Consider the following 12318-nt stretch of genomic DNA (forward strand, 5'->3'; position numbering starts at 1 on the left):
TGAACCACTGTTTTCTGGAGCTATTTGCACCAGGTGTTGAGCACACCCTTGGCCCGGTATATGGGTCAATCAGCCCCAAATCTTGGTGGCTTAGCACAACAAAAGTTTATTTTCTCTCATGCTACTTTTTGGTGGAGGATTCTTCTTCACTCAAGACTCAGGCTGGTGGAGGCTTCACAGTTTTGTACCTGTACTGCCTGGACGATGAGGTTTTCTTGGTAACCCTGGCAGAGAAGAGGGCACGGGGGGGGGGGGGGTCTTGCATTAGCAATTAAATGCTTTGTCTTAAAAATGATACATATGACTGCTGGTCATAGCCCATTGGTCAGAACTAGTCACACGGTCCCACCTAAATACATCAGGGCTTGGAAATGCAGGGGAGCACAGGGGATTTGAGGGGAGCATTCCTGTTCCTGCCATGCCCAGGATCAAACTAAGTGCTCATTGATGGGCACCTTCTGGAGACACCCAGTCAATGGGATGTTACTGCATCTACACTAAAGCCATGGCAGAGATTAGGGAGGACCAGAGCCCTGTGCTTCCTAGAGGAGCAGCTCAAGAGAAGGACCACATTGTCCAGTCGTCAGGCCATTCTAGGACCTTTAGAATTCCAAGCTGTTGTTGTGGTCCTGGGGACAAGAAGATCTGATCTCTCTGAAATACCTCCATACCAACTGTTCCTCCTTTCAAGCAGTATATAAAGGGGAAAGTCCTTTATCAGTGTCAAAGTCTATCCTAAATTTGAATCAGGTATGCCCCCCGCTCGCACAGTTGTCAGTGCTCCCTTGCCCATGAGAGCATGTGTCACTCTGTATTGCAATGCTCTGATCCCCTGCGTGTACCTCCTGTTGGGGCAGGACTCATGTAGGTTGTATTTACATCGGAATCCCCAGCTCCTAACAGAGCACCTTGTAATGGTAGACACCAGTTAAGGTAGAAGAAGCTAGAAACCAAACATAAGTTAATATTATCATTATTAAGCTTCTATGCTGTTTGGGTAACTATGATATGAATCTTCTGCCGTGACCACCCTTCTCCACCCCGCACATTCCCAACTAAATGTCTCTTCAATGTGAGCAAGTATAATACAGTTGTTAAGGAACCAGACTACCTGAATTCAACACCCAGACATTTATGAGCTGTGTGACCTTGGGCAAGTTACCAAACCTCTCTATGCCTCAATTCCCTCATCTGTGCAATGGGGTTATGATGACTTCTATCTTACAAGTGGTTGGGAGGACTAAACACTTCAAAGAGTCCTGGCACGCAGAAAGTCCTCAGAAGTAGTCACTGTCCCTGTAACAGCGCGGCCTTCTTGTTCCCCTCCCTGTCCTTCCCTTCAGTCCCCATACACTTGAAACGTATTTTCCCAGAGTACTTCCCACTGGCCTTTTGATGTCCCTAGACTCTTCCAAAAGTAGTGTCAGGCCCAGTGAGGAACAGACTCAGATCTCAAAGAGACTATAGGAGTGCCTGCCATAATTCCCAACATGGGTTCCGAGGAACGCTAGTCCCATGAAGTGTTCTGGGCAAAACAAAAAGTTCTGTAGTGAATTAAATTTAGGGAAGCCAGACAAACTTTATACCATTTGTGTTAGAACATGAAAGTTTTTGAGAAGCCTTGCAGTCAAGAAATCCTTTAAATTTTGTTTAGCCCCATGTATTCCCAACTCGCTTGTACTTTTGTTTGCTTGTTCTCTGGAACACTTGTAGTGGCTTGTCGAACACAACAAGTGTTGACGACCACATATGCACTAAGCCTGGGGGCCTGGAGTTAGGCCTGGGAACCGCCTGCCACTCACCAGGTATGTGATCTGGGGCGAGTCACTTAACCCATGGGATTCTCAGCCTCTGACTTATAAAAATGGCAATTATGGTACCAGCTTCATTGCACTGTAAGTGAGGGATAAGAGAACATAAACATACCGCCTGGCCCCCCCGGGGGCTTGTCCCTATTCTACGCTCGCCATCACCCTGCCTCTCCTAGGTGCCGGCGGACACGGCCGGTGCTCCTGGCTTGGGTAGGCAATGCCAGGCTGCCAGAAGGAACACACCTGGTCATTGACTGCCATTGTCACACCCCTGTGCAATCGCTGCTCTTCTTAGTTTAATGTTGACTTGTTCTTCCATTTTGGATAATACTTGATCTCCTTATGATCATTCTTAGAGACCTTTATGAGTGCGAGCATATGGGGCAGGAAAGAAGGGAGAGGGTGGCTGGTTTACCCTGGTTTGGTGGAGAAGTGGGCCTCTTCTCATCAACAACAGTATTTCTATCCCTAGCAGTCCCGTTGCTCTGTTTTTGTGCTTTAGAAGAAGTCAGTTTGCGAGAGAAAACTTCTGCTTCCGGTAGTTTTATTTTCTTTTATATATCAAACACCTTGTATCATCTACTCATTTCAGCTGTAGATCTGGGAACTCTGCCATCCCCAAATGTGCGGCGGGGTTCTGTTTTGGTTTGGTTTTTTTACCGAACACCAGTTTCCTCTGCTGCCTCAACAGCTGTGCTTGGTTCTTGGCAACAAATGTTTTCTGGAGCTTTGAAGTACCTCCTTGGGAAAACTTATTGAGTTTCTTGAATGACAAAAATCTTAGAAAATGTGCTTCTTGTCCCTGAGAAGCAATCTCTAGCTATGGATCCTTCATGCTAGTAAATACAAGAAAACTGTATTTCAGTTATGACTTGGGGTTTCACCTTTGTCCACAAGGTGAGAAAGGATGGAATGAACAAGGAAGTTGATGGAAACGGCAGCTTATTTGTTCTAGTATTTATTCAAAGATATTTATTAAACTCCAGCTGTGCCCAGGATGGTGGGTGAAAGCATGGGTATCAGGTGTGGAGGGGAGAAAGCGTGGGTACTTGCCTCAATGGTGAGTTTGAAAGGAGAGTTGGGATTTTACTTGCAAAGAATTGGGAGCTGTTTGAGCAAAGGCAGACCGTGACAAAATGGTGCCTTAGGAAAATTAATCAGGCAGTAATGAATGGATGAATGGAAGGAAAGAAATTTGGAGACATGGTGATAATGTAGGCGCGAGGTAACCAAAGACTGAACTGGGGTAGCTGAAGGAAGTCTGAACAGAACCTGAAGGGAGAGCCATAGGAGCTGATGACTGTGTCGTTGGCCACTGGATGGGGCGACCAGGGTCAGTAATGGCCCCAGGACACCTGGCGAGAAGTCCTCCAGTACTGCCAGTCCCCGGATGATTTCCAAGTCTTTATCTCCAGCCCATTCCACTCTCTTGAGTGCCAGGCCCATTTAGTTTCCTCTTACAGGTCTTACTCAAAAAGCCTAAAGCAGAACTACAAGCTCACACTCCCCAAATTTCTCCTTCATCTCTTCCCCAGATCCTTTTAGTTGTCTCCTTGTCACTTGATGGTGTTCCTGAGGTAACCAGTAACATCTCTGTCCCCTCTGCATGACACACCAGCAATAAGCATGGGGGGCAGGTAGGCGGCCTGGATGAATGTTCCAGAACATTTAGCCTTTGGCTTTGGTCGGCTGGCGCCGACTGGCTCCACCATGCCACGTGACCTGAGTCACTAGATGAGCTTCATTTCTAGTAAACAGGAGAATGGGGCTTGATTCTTTAGCTCCTACCTTTGGGACCCTATAGTGTCATTGAGAAGTTTTATAATATCATCACATTATGATGATGGAGTAGCAATCATGGTCGTCTGTAAAGGTGTCAGGCTTTGTGAAGGGCTTCAACGGCCATCCTCATGCTCACTCTTCAGAGCACCTGGAGGGTATTTAAGCTGCCCCTCTTAAAATCCCCCCACTGGCAGAATTCAAGGAAGAGAGGGGCGGGAAGGCTCAGGAACGGTGCTTACGGAGGAGGGAGCCCACTGTTCCAGGGTGAGGAGACATGCACCAGATCTCTGAGAGCACTGAACACCTGAGTTGGCACTGGGCGCCGGGAAGCTGGGAGAGCTTCTGAGCAGGACAGTAGCAGGAACAAGTCAGCCCCGCAGGGAGGTGTAGAGCATCAGAGAGGGGAGTCCTCAGACAGGTGGAGATCCAGAGCTCTGACTCCAGCTGGGAGACCATTGCAATCAGCCAGTAGAGAGCTAACGAAAGCCGAAACTGGGGCCGCTCATTCATTCGTTCATTCACCAATATTTATTGCTTGGCTACTCTGTGCCAGGAACTCTTCTACTCAATAAGAAAACAGAGTCAATAAACTAGATTATCCCTGGTCTCATGGAACTTACGTTTTATTAAAGAGAAACAGACAATACATACAATTAATAATGAATGAGTAGGCCAAATGGTGGTAAGTGCTATGGAAAGAGTCGAATGGATGGGGAGGGGCACTTGGGGTGGCAATTTTAACGAGGACAATCAAAGGACTCACTGAGGAAATGACATTTGGGCAAAGGCCTGAAAGAAGCTAATGGCAGTGGGCTGGAGACTGGGGGTTAATGGGACAGAAGGAGGCAAATCAGGAAGGAACAACTTTGAAAAGAAAGGATCTGGAGTCATTTGGACAGTGAACTGGAGAACAATAGGATCACAACCAAAACTGTAAATAGATTTACACCAAATTTGGAATGTGTTTGGCCTTTATGTTTGAAAAGAGTCATTCGAAGAGTTCAGTTATTCTTTACCAGATTTTATGGGGCCAATTCTATGCTGTAGCAGTATTTGGAACTCTAGGGTTTGAGATGGTCTTAGGTCAGAGGAGAGGAGAAGCAGAGGTTGATGTTAGTAACATGCTTCAAATTCCCGGATGCTCCTCGTCGCTTAGGAATGGACTGTTGCTCCCTCCCACCGTAAACATTACCACGGTCGCAGATGTCCCACCGTTGGCTGCTTGCTGTACTGCCTGCAGCCCCCTTTCAGGACTGAGGCACACGTTTCCTCCTCTGCAGGGAGTGCTTAGAGCTGGTGGCTCACTGCCAAAGGGAGCCACCTGGCCTAAGGGCAGAACCCTCCCGGGGGACAGCCACATCCAGTTACTGGTAGTGGGGTGGGGGACCGGTTATGAAGGCCAGATCATCTTGTTTCAAGGGGTGACAACTCTGAAGTCACCCCCCCGCCCCCCCACCCCAGCTCTAGAGCATCCTGTGGGGTTGGCTGAGGCCTGTGTTCTGTCTACACTGTGGAACAACTGTTCCCTAGTCTACTTGGGTCACTTCCTTCACCCCCGACAGACGTTGATCCCATCGGCATCCCTGAAAGGCTTCCTGCACACAAATCCCTATTTCAGGATCAGCTACCCACAAACTCATCCTAAGAACACACCTCTGCCACTTAACCTATTTTGATAGTCTTCTAACTACCTTTCTTTAAGACAAGCCGTGCCTATCTTCCTACTGAGGTGAAAACCTTCTTGACGATCAGGAGACCACCCTCGACCACCCCAGGGGGCGTAGAACTCGTCCTTGCACAAAGGTGACCGTCCCTAAGGACAGGCTTAGGAAGCTTTCGGCTTCCATCCAGAGAGGCCCATGAGAACCGGTGCGCAGAAGAGAACAGCTCAGGCCCACAAGTGTTTGTGCCAAACTATTTCTCTAAAGCTGCTTTTGCTGGGGATGCAACCAAAACCCTTTTATTCCCTGCCAGGAAGTGAAAGTCTTTTATCACCACCTGGGAGGAAAAAGGGGTTCAACCGCTCAGGCTCAGTAGAAACAATCTTACATTGGTGAATAGGGTAGGAAGCTCGGTTCTGGATGCAACAAATTTGAGAAATTTATACTGAATGTGGGTTTCTCAAAGAGAATAATTTAGGGGGAGGGGAGTGGACACTCACTTTTGCCACGTTAATTTTTTTTCATGAAGGTTTGTGAGCAATTGTTTACTTTCTAAAAATAACAGAAAATCTTATATTCAATGTTTTAAAATTATGGAGACTACAGTTTGGCTTCTAGTTATGTGCTAAATGATGCGATTATATTGGACCAAAGTGTTTTAACTTGTATAAACTTTATGCTCTTGTGGTGCAAAAGAGCCTAGTTCCTTTCAAAAGTTTTCTGAGGTGGCAGGTTACTTAGTGTCAGAGGAAATACACCTTTGTCTGAGCTCTGTTTAAAAAGGCAGAAGAGGGTCCAGCCTAGAGAACTACAGCTGGAGTTCGCTTCAGACAGCCTGGGAGGAGGACATGGGGAGAGCACAGGGAGAATTCCGGGAAAAAAAATCCAAGAAAAGCCCAGCAGCTCTGAGAGGGAAACTCACTAAATTCTAGATGTTAGAGTCTCCTGGGGTACCGGGGCACGGTGGGTGTCACTAATTAGTCAGTTTGGGCTGCTTATAATAAAAATACCATAGACTGGACAGCTTAAAAAACGGAAATTAATTTCTCACGGTTCTGGAGGCTAGAAAGTCCGAGATCAAGGTGCTGACAAATACAGTTCCTGGTGAAAACCCACTTCCTGGTTTGCACATGGCTGCCTTCTCACTCTCTCTTCTGGCAGCGAGATCTTGCCTCTAATGTCTCTTCTCAGAAGGGCACTAACGCCCTTCATGAGGGCTCCACCTCCATGACCTAATGGCCTCCCAAAGGCCTCACCTCCAAATACCACCACATTGGGAATTAGGGCTTCAGCATGTAAATTTTGGGGAGACACAAACATTAGGTCCACAACAATGGGTAAAAAATAAAAGTAAAGCCAAAAAAACACCGTTTACTTGTTACCTGCAAACACTGTTACATAAATATTTGTTCTCTACCGAGAACTTTGGTTCACATCCCTGGCTACAGGGTAGAACTACCTGAGGTATTTTTGTTTTTGTTTTTTTAAAGATTTACTTATTTATTTTAGAGAGAGGGAGAGAGGGGGAAGGGGCAGAGGGAAGGAGGGTCTTCAGTAGAGTCTGCACTGAGAGCAGAGCCCAATGCCGGGCTCGATCTCACAACCCTGAGATCATGACCTGAGCCAAAACCAAGAGTCCAACTCTTAACCGATTGTGCTACCCAGGTGCCCCAAACTATCTAAGTTTTTAAAATATCAGGGACCAGGCTCCATCCCAGGCAAATGGAGGCTGAATCTCAGTGGGTGGTGGTGAGGCTAAGCATCCGTGGTTTCCACCAAGCACCGGTCATCCTCCTGTGCTTCTAAGGCTGATGCAACGGCTGGTTTAGAATTTCATCGTGGTTGGGCGCCATCGCTAACCCCTCTTTGTCCACCTTCGTAGAAAGCTAAAAAGATATGGAAACATAGACTCCTTTCTTACTCCCTTTTGATATTTGGACTTGTTACATGAAATCACTACTTTTTTTTTTTTAATTGACATATAAGGTATCATTGGTTTCAGAGGTACAGGTCTGTGATTCATTAGTCTTACACAATACGCAGCGCTTACCACAACACATACCCTCCCCAGTGTCCATCACCCGGCCACCCCATCCCCCCAGCCCCGTCCCCTCCAGCAACCCTCAGTTTGTTTCCTGAGATTAAGAGTCTCTCATGGTTGTCTCCTTCTCCGGTTTCATCTTGTTTCATTTTTCCCTCCCTTCCCCTATGATCCTCTGTCTTGTTTCTCAAATTCCTCATATCAGTGAGATCGTATGATACTTATCTTTCTCTGATTGACTTATTTCACTTAGCATAATACTCTCTGTTCCATCCATGTCATTGCAAATGGCAAGATTTCGTTTTTTGATGGCTGTGTAATATTCCATTATGTATATATACCACATCTTCTTTATCCATTCATCTGTCGATGGACATCTGGGCTCTTTCCATAGCTTGGCTACTGTGGACATTGCTGCTATGAACATTGGGGTGCAGGTGCCCCTTTGGATCCCTACATTTGTATCTTTGGGGTAAATACCCAGTAGTGCAATTGCTGGGTCGTAGGGTAGCTCTATTTTCAACTTTTTGAGGAACCTCCATACTGTTTTTCCAGAGTGGCTGCACCAGCTTGCATTCCCACCAACAGTGTAGGAGGGTTCCCCTTTCTCCACATCCCCGCCAACATCTGTCATGAAATCATTACTTTTAATGTTTTCCTCAACATTCCTTACAACCCAAACCTGCTCCATCCAGCACTTGCCAGCCGGCATCAAGCAGGGCTTTGAGAGAAGGCATTCTCGTCCTTTGGGTCATAGCTCCGCTGTGTCAGCACCATGTGAGATAGTGCTCCCCAATGCCACAAGGGCACAGGGCCACATGCTTCTCCCATATACCCAGGCACCATCTTGGGAGCAGTACATTTTCTGGAGTTATCCAAGCAGAAAGAGAGCTACTTAATGGGACAATTTAGATTGGACTGACATGGCCAGATGGGACTAAACTTTAGTTCTTTTCCCACATTACAGCAAGAAGAAAGAAAATCAGCTCTTCTGTAGACAAAATAACAAAGCTCACATTTTCTCTGTACACACAAGGTAAGCCATGTTGCATCCTGATACATGAGCTTATAAATCCATTTGCATATGGCCCTGTGTACATACACATCCACATACTGTAAGGCAAGCTAAGGCAAGGCAGTGTGAACAAGATCCTGGAAGAAGAGGCCAGCAGTGGGCAGCACCTGGCATGGTCTGGGATTCTGGCGTCAGAGAAGGAAGGCCAGCTTCTTGCAGGCAAATCGTGACACACACATATGTGAAATGCTGCAAAATAAAACCCATCAGTAAGTGCTATTAACAAGCCAATTTGCCGGGAGCTCCCACAGCTGTTGAGGTAGCTGACCGGACACAGCCGAGCTTCATTTCTAAGGACTGTTGTCACATGCATGGAAGTTCTAGTTGTTTCCACTTGGTGTCAGTATTTTCTACCTTAAAAGGTCTCTGGGTAAAAATTAAGCAAAGTTCCTGTTGAAGAAAGTCGGGAGGACTTGGTTGTGAATAAATTACTTTACTTAAAAAAAAAAAAATGTTTCATATGCTTCCCGTGGTTTCACGACTTTGGCAGCGCAGGAGGGTAACTGTGGTGCTTGGGAAAACCACGGATGCTCAGCCCTACCATTGGCCTTGGAGATTCAGCCTCCCTTGCCTGGGATGGAGCCTGATCCCTGATGTTTTGAAAACTCAGGTAGTTGTTCTGTATGGTCAGGAATCTGAACCAAAGTTTTCCGTAGAGAACAAATAGTTATGTAGCAATGTACGCATGTAGCAAGTAAGCAGGGTTTTTGCTTTTGCTTTTGTTTGTTGCCCATTGTTATGGACTGAATATTTGTATTTTCCCGAAACTCACCCCTTCGTTTCCTGCTTTGTAATTTTTTTTTTTCTCTGTGCAGAGAAAAGGCGGCATCTTCTTTATCTGCAAAGGCTAGTGTAGGATTACCCCATTCATTCATTGGATCAACAAATTATAAGGATCAGCATTGTGTCACATGGGTCCCTCCTTTTATGGAGCTTTTGGGATTGCCAATGGCAGCATAAAGGGGCAAAGGAAGCTGCTGAAGGCAGCGGTTCTGTAGGGAAAGAGGTGGGTTCTGGCTTTGCCACTTAGCAGCTGTGTGGCCTTGGACAAGAAACTTAACTTCTCAGAGCCACAGTCTCCTATACATAAAACATGTATATTATACAATTTCTTCCAATTTACCATTAAGTGTTACTTATACTCACAGGTACTCACTAAATGTCTGTTTAGCATATAGGCAGGGGCTGCTCTGGCCTTGGCCTCCTCCAGCTCTGGTGCTGAGCGACATCATGGGGTTTGGAGCCAAGTTTAGGTTCATCATACGTCCTCGGTGACAGATAATTGGCGGAAATCCCCCATATGTGCATTTAAATGTTTATAGATCTTGCACATCTACAAATTGTTCTCCATTGAGGATATACCAGTTTACACTTAGATCATACAGCAGAGAGGTGGGAATGGACCCATTTCCTCATCCTCTTAACACCCAGTGTATTATCAGACTTTGGGATCTTTGCCAATCGGACATGTGGAAAAAGGTATCTCAGTGGAGTTTTTATTTGCATTGCCCTTAATATGAGTGAGTTCATGCATCTTTTCCGTCTCTTTAAGGGCTCTAATTCTGCAAACCATCCGTTTATATCTTGTGCCCATTTTTCCACTGGGTGTGTTGTATTTTTCTTACGGATTTGTGGGATTTGGTTACCTATTACAAAATTAGCCTTTTCCTGCATATACGTTGCAAATACTTGCTCATATTTGTCCTCTGACTTTCGATTTGGTTAATGGTGCTGCTTTTTAAACATACGGATTTTTTTTATGTAGCCAATATATTGATCTCTTTTATGACTTCTACATTTTGTGTCAGACTTGGAAAGCCCTTTTTCCACTCTGAGACTCTGAAAGGGAAACTAAATCTGTGTTCTCCTTTAGGTTTTTTTATGGTTTTATTTTCATGGTTACATCTTTAATCTGCTTGGAATTTATTTTTGTGTACAAAGTGGGGTATGGGATCCAAGTTTCTTTCCCCCAAGTAGCTTCCTAGTTGTCCTAGATTCTTTTATTAAATAATCCATATTTTCTCCACTGATTTGAAACCTACTTAAGTTTTGAAAGAAGGTCAGAGACTTCTAAATTTGGCAGCAGTAGAATATCCAAGCTGTAAGACTTTAGACTATGCTTGTAGCTCTTTCTGAATTGTGTCTCTTGTCATTTGGAAAAAGAAGGAATACAGGTGCATTGTTCTGAAAATGTAGTTCAACAACCAACTGTGTGGGAGAGTGGAAAGAACACAGACTCCCAGGTCAGAAAACCTGACTTCACTTCTCCTGTTGAGTAATTGTGGGCCAGTCACTTAACTGCTCTGTGCCTCAGTTTTCTCCTCTGTAAGGTGGGTCTAATAATAGCATCCATGTCATACTATATTGTGAAGTTAAAGTGCATTAGTATATGTGAAAAAGCTTTATAAACTATAATGGTCTGTGGGCACATTTGATATTTGAATTTTTACAGGTCGGTACAGCATTGCCGGTTAATTTAGACAACACAATTCTAGATCTTTAAATTTATTAACTTTCTGGAAATCTTTCCAACTTCTTTGGAGATGGTTAGCTTCTTTCTCCTTGCTGGTGAGTTTTGTGGGTTTGCTGCTTTTTTGCTTATTAGTCTGTTTTCTGACAGCATCTGAGTAGAGGAAGGAAGAGAAGACTAGGAAGTTAGATCATCCATTGGGTTTTGAGTGAGAAGGAGGTGAATCAGCACAGGGGTGAGGGGAGGGAGGAAAAACCAGAGGGAGAGTGGATGAGTTTATTTGCAGTCTTGTAAATATAATTATTCCCTAGAAAATGTTAACACTTGCTGCTTTATAATTTAATTTGCAGCAAAGTTTTGTGGGCGGTACAGAATGAAGGCTGAGCGTCAGGTAGTACAGTGCTTGGTCAGAGTCCTTTGTCTTCTTAGTGTCCCCAGCTTCCTCATCTCTGAAGCAGCGACACTCATAAATGCAGGCCTCATGCTCACGTGAGGCTAGATTGAAGATTGGAGTAGGCAACTGAGGAAAAAGTGTAAATATGTGATGGTGGCTTGTGTTTGCCCCCAGGGAATGCAAGCTGCGTCACCTGCAACTGTCCTGCTGGAAACAGGTGTGCCTGAGTCCCGTCAATGACCCTTCCCCGTTCCTGGGGACAAACGTCCCTCCCCACTTTGAAGCCAGCAGAAGTGTGGGCAGAGGAAGATGCCACTGCTATCCTGCCAAGTTTGCAAGAAAGGACATGGGACAATGACTCCATTACCACAAGGGGAAGAGAGATTGCCCAGGAGGACAGGGGGTGGGGACACTGGATGGGGACTTGGTAGGGGTTGGGGGAGGGGGTTGTCCACGAAACCAGCAGCAGGAGAGCCAGGAGAGAATGAAACTACCATTTGGGTAGCAGGTGTGGGGCACTTAAAAAAGAAAAATGTGACTGTGATTTGAGTTGTTGGAACCAGAGAAACCTGTTCTTCAGAATGCACTCAGCTGTAAACCTGGCTTTACCCCGCGCTTGTGTTGATCAGTTACAGTGACGCAGTGGCTAAGGCGGATCACGGTTCCCAGCACGCAGAGCTCTTCCACATGCTTTATTACAGATGCTTCCAGCCCCCGGGGGAGGGGCGACTTCAAAAGGCCTTCCATGCACTTGCTTTGGCAGCACATATACTAAAACTGGAGCGATGCAGAGAAGAGTAGCCTGACCCCTGCACAAGGATGACTCGCAAATTCGTGAAGCCTTCTGTATTTTTGAGAAAACAAATACTGCACATCTCCAAAGACAAGGTTCCTTCCATGTTTGGCACATTTTAAGTGTATTTTGTTATGTTCCAAAAATTTGGGAACAGATCACCCAGAACACCCCATTCTCAGCTGGCACAGGTGCTGTAACGAATTACAGCATTTTCTCTGTGTCAGTCATTATAAATGAGTGAGTTCTCAGGAAGTGTATTGGAAACCACCACAGAATGTTGGCACTGTT

At 45.6% G+C, this 12318-nt stretch overlaps 1 non-coding gene across 1 annotated transcript; it reads left to right on the top strand.

Moving 5' to 3' along the window:
- The first annotated feature begins 11985 nt into the window (after positions 1-11985).
- On the top strand, positions 11986-12088 carry LOC114205512 (U6 spliceosomal RNA). The gene has a single exon (XR_003608407.1). It is a non-coding gene; the product is annotated as a U6 spliceosomal RNA (small nuclear RNA).
- The last annotated feature ends 230 nt before the right edge of the window (positions 12089-12318 follow it).

Source organism: Eumetopias jubatus, unplaced genomic scaffold (genome assembly GCF_037043125.1).
Source record: "Eumetopias jubatus isolate StellerSeaLion01/CBP00866 unplaced genomic scaffold, mEumJub1_p1.0 scaffold_17, whole genome shotgun sequence".
Classification (NCBI taxonomy): domain Eukaryota; kingdom Metazoa; phylum Chordata; class Mammalia; order Carnivora; family Otariidae; genus Eumetopias; species Eumetopias jubatus.